Source organism: Cynara cardunculus, assembly GCF_001531365.2.
Source record: "Cynara cardunculus var. scolymus isolate 2C chromosome LG 5, CcrdV1, whole genome shotgun sequence".
Taxonomy (NCBI): domain Eukaryota; kingdom Viridiplantae; phylum Streptophyta; class Magnoliopsida; order Asterales; family Asteraceae; genus Cynara; species Cynara cardunculus.
In genome coordinates, this window is record NC_037532.1 from 31,779,331 (window position 1) to 31,784,934 (window position 5,604).

The window sequence follows — 5,604 nt, forward strand, 5'->3', positions numbered from 1 at the left end:
TTGCAAAATTTGCAAGTGTCAGACAAAACTATGGTGAGGTGGCCATTTGCAATTCCTTTTGAAAAGGTTTTGCAAGCCCTATGTGGATGGTCTTACATATACAATTGTGGCTCTCGTGTAATATTATGTTTAAAACTTTGAAATTTACGTATATAAAAATATCCAATATATATATATATATATATAATTTTGACATAAGAATATATATTTAGAGTAAATTATATAGTTTCGTGGTTTGTTGAAATTTTTTATTTTTGTTCTTATGATTTTTAAATTACAGTTTTCATCCCTATGGTTTATATGTAATTCATTACCTTTTTTGTCCTTATGATTTAAAGTTTATTACTTTTTTTTTATCTTTATGGTTTACAATTCATTTCTATTTTTAGTTCTTTATACTTAAAAGTGATGTTTTGACCTTAGGAAAGAACATAGAAATGAAATGCAAAACATAGGGATAAAAACGAAATTTTGAAACCACGTGAACGAAATCTACATTTTTTAACAAACAACAGGTAAAAAATGTAATTTACTCGTATATTTATGGGTATTTGGATGTGTTACGAATCTACCTATAAAGTAGTAATATTCATATGGTGTTTGATAATTTTAATGTACTCATTTTCTAAGTTTTAAATATTACAACAAAATTAGTTTTATAGGATATGTTTATGGACCAAATGGTAAAATATCATATCTAAAAATGGTGTAATAAGTTTATATGATGTTTTTAAACGTTTTAACAAGTTTTCTAAGATATTTTTATAATAAAATATCGTATTAGTTATTTTTTAAGATTTTAATTGAAAATTTGTTTTATAATAACAAATGTCCAATAAACAGAATATGCTTATAGGACACTTTTCATAAAAGTGTTTTATAAAATAGTTAATACGACGTTTATTTTGAAAAACGTTCTAGAAACTTGTTAAGACGTCTAAAATAATACTATAAATTTATTACAACATTTTTTAGATACAACACTTTATTATTTGGTCTTATAAACTTAGTCTTATAAAATAATGTATTAGGACATTCAAGGGTCGTTTACCCAAATGCTTACTCGGTAAGCGCTTATTGGTAGGAGTCAACACTATAATCTATTTTACTATGTAAGATTGTAGTATATTAAAACGGTATTATATGTAACAATCTACCCGGTAAACGCTTACCGGGGTAAGAGTCATCGCCATCGCTTATGGTGTAAAACTTTCTATCCTTATCAAGACTCTTATCAGGTAAGATTTTCGACCCTTACCATGTTCATCGGGTAGGGAAATTTACCCGATAAGCACTTACCGAATAAGTGTTTAGTAAACGACCCCTTAGACAATATTCGTGTCCTATAAACCAAATTTGCTCGTAGTGAAAATTTAATTGACTCTGAAAGTTGTATTATGTATGGGCAGTGGACAACCAGAGGTGAAACCTAAAAAATTCACAATATTAATACACATTGGTTGGTTGGTTCCTTGTCGTTCTATAAAAGGAACTCATGTTCGAGTTTAGACTACAACTTTTTTTCCAAAAACACATAAATAACATCAATAATTAAACTAAAAACTAAAAAATTTGACATCGGTGGGACTCAAACTCGGGGTTTTCATACAAAGTGAGCAACATTTACAGACTCTGCCATTAGATACTTATGCCAAAACTTCAATTTCAAATAATATATGGTGACATCCAACAATACAATATAAACTACAGTGACATTCTTCGGAATGTAATTTTCCTCTTTACGACAGAACCATGAAGCCGTGACTCATACCATTATATGGGCCTATGTAGGTCCACCCTATGGACAACAAATAAAAATTTGTTATCTCGTAATTGCATGTCTTATTTTTATCTACCAATTACATGCAGGGACGGACTTATAGGAACTGAGTGGGGTCACATGCACCCACTTACTTGATTATCGGAAAGAAATAAAATTTAACCGTCTTCAAGGTGCACTTGCTTGATTTTGAGGGTGCCATGAAATATTTTAAAACCAAGTTTCTAACATGAATTTATATCTGGTAGGATGGTTTTGGTTGGAGAACTAAAGCTCTGTATACAGGAGGTCCTCGGTTTAATCCTTAATTGTAACATATATTTAATTTTTTGGTTCAAAAGTGAGAACTCAATAACTTCTATTCTTACTCTAATCACTTTAACGAATTTCCAAATCAATTTAACTAACACATTGGATGTTCTATTAATTTCATCTCTATTTCCGAAAAAGTTCTATCTAATGGTGGAATTCAGCTGAAAACATGTTGGACATAGTACGTAGTCTTTTTTTATTGTTAACCTGGATATCCAACCCGCTATGCGAGCCGATTAATCCCAAGACGAACACATGTTTTGCAAATAGCCCGGAGTCACTGCATTTGAACCTCCGTGGCCACAAGAGGATTTTTATTCTTCTTTGGATTTGAATCTGGGACCTCCTGGTACCTTTTGACCTTTTGAGCCAAGCTCAAAACAATCAGACACTATACTGTGGTTCATAATACGTAGTCTTGTGTTTTGCTCAAAATTTAATTGACCTTCTCTCGCGTCAAACTGTGTCAAATTCTCCCTCCAATCAAACCCATCGCCTTGCCGATTTTATTCAGCTTAAAAATGTACCAGCTCAACAAAATTCCTTAATCTAACTATATTAATCCACGTAATAAAAAAAAGGAATATAAATATTATTTAAATAAAATTAAAATATACATAAATTTTGATACAACCATATTTATTACGTTGACCTGTAGTCAACTTTGGTTCACGGGAAAATCGTTCGGATGTCCAGGGATTGGACAAGGACAAAAATGATGAGGTTATAATATTTGGAAATTTTCATAAGAGCCCCCCAGGTAATTGAAGAATACTAATCAGTTTGAAAGTTTTCAGAAATAACAGATTAGCCCTTGTAACGGTGAGGTTTTTAAAAATCGATCCACACTTTTTCAAAATGTGGTTGTTTTCAAAATGTGGTTGTTTTCAAAAGTATTTCTCAAAAATATGCCTTGTTTTTGTTATCTTTCCAAGATATGTTTCTTTTCAAAATTGTTTCCAAACACATATTGTTTCTAAATTTACTTTTGAAAACGTGTTTATTGTGAAAACCACTTGTTAAAGTATAACACCCTCATTAAACCTCGGTATGTGTTACAATACAGCTTTAACTGTAACATAATCGGATAACATCTGAATAATAATACGCTTCGACCACAAGTACTGAATATCTCAATTTTCTCGAACATTTAGAACTAAAAGACCAAGTTTTATAACGGAAGTCTTACAACTTAAACAAAAAGTAAAAGTCTAAAAATTCATTGGTTTGTTCCACACGAACTAAAATAAAACATCAATTGGAAACTAGTGGAATGCACGTGAAACTAGAGATCTGTTTGTATATTACTATCAGTGCGTAGAATATGAACTGCATGCATTGTTTTACAATATGTTTTATATGGAAACTGTGGATTCATTAATGTCATGTACATGGTTTTAAATCACTCGGTGTGGCCTTGTTATATAGCATCTCAGGCTAACCGTATCAGATATTATCCGCTTTGTCCATAGACATGCACTCATGGTTTTAAACGCGTCTGATAGATGATGTATCGAGTCCCTTATAAGGCAACCTTTGTTCCCCTCACCAACTGATGTGAGATCCTACAATCCACCCACTTCATTTTTACAAATATACCATCTAAAAATATGTTCTTTATTATGAAAGGTTGGCAGTTATGTAATTTTAACAATACTTTTAAAGGGTTTCAATTATTTTCATTTCCCTTCCTTTTCCTCCCACTTCTCGAACGAAAGTTTTGGAAGGAAACTTATGATTTCTTTTCTTTATCTCCTAAAAAACTTTTGAGAATACACGTTTTTTGTACTTTCCTCATTTTTCCCTCCATTTCATTTCTTTTCCTTCCCTTCGTAATTTCGAGAACACAGCGTTAGGAATATGTCAACAAACAACAGCAAAGGTTAGGAAAAATGTGCCCTCTACTCTAGGCATTGCTTTTGGATTCAGAGTCTTTATCTGATAAGCTATCTAAATAGGCATGATATAAACTAGACGTTACACATTTTATTTTTATTTCAGTTCTAATACTTTTGCTGTAAAAGTTGGTCTTCAATTAATTTGAATGTTTAAGAGATTTTGAGACTTCAATTAGCAAGTATGTGAAAACAACTCAAATATATATCTATACTATATTATTAAGCATTTGACAAAAACTCTTAAAAACCACTTTTTATGCATGAAGTACTGTATATTGATGCATATTACTTAAAATTCAAGATTACAAATAATTATGTATAAGTATAACTTATTAAAGCTCTACGTTCGAATTCGTGTAACTAACTGTGGATAAACATAATGAAATAGAGGATAAACATCTCATTTTAAAATATAAAAAATATAAAATATAATTAGAGTAATTATCGAGTTCTAACAAAATAATTAAGTATTATCTTTATAAAAAAAATTATATTACTAAACCAAATATAAATTACTTCGTTATTAAACTTAGATTAAATTATAATTAAAAATTTTGAATTAAAAAATTACACAAATTTATATTTTATTCAAAAATAAAAACATCATCGTTTTTTCAAAATCATATAAGACCATATTATAACATCGATTGAGATAAAAAAATAAAATGAAATATTAAAATCAAAATGTATCTCATTGCATTGCACGAGTATCCTTCTAATATACATACATACATACATATATATATATATATATATATTATCAAATAAACCACAAGGTTCTAAAAATTATAATCCAATTTAATTTAAAGATAAATCACTGATATTATAAAAATGTGTTTAAAAATATATATTCTAGTTTACAAAAATAAACAATTTTCCATAAGTTCCGTGTTCATATTTGGTCTCTTAAATGCGTCGAGACGTAAAATTTGACTGTATACTAAAATTGTATACTGAAAGTAATCGTTTTAATTAATTGTTAGACGGTTTGACGTTATTGACACCTATCTTTATCTTGATACCTTGTCCAAATCAGTTACTACTTTTATATAAAAAATTTATTATTTATATTTACAATATAAAAATAAATTAGAATACAACCTGTAAATTTTAATTATTAAAGAAGAATATCATCTAATAATCTAGTGGTTATTTTTCAAATTCAAAATTCTCATCAAATTCCACATGGCGCCGGTGGTTTTGATGAAGATTGTTTGACAAAAATATGGGCATCAACTTTGTAAGGGTACAGGTTCCAAGGATGGATCCATAATTTTTTTCAAATGGTGTTACCGTTTGATTATCTATATTATATTATAAAGTATTTGACAAAAACTCTTAAAAATCATTTTTGATGCGTAAAGTACGATTTATTAATGCATATTACTTAAAACTCAAGATTACAAGTAGATTGCGCGTAAGTACAACTTATTAAATCTTCATATCTGAATTCGTGTAACTAACTGCAGATAAACATAATCAAATAAATGATAAATATCTCATTTTAAATATAAAAAATCTAAAATATAATTAGGATAATCATTGAGTTCTAACAGAATATTTAATTATTATCTTTATAAAATGTTATATTATTAAAACAAAAATAAATTATTT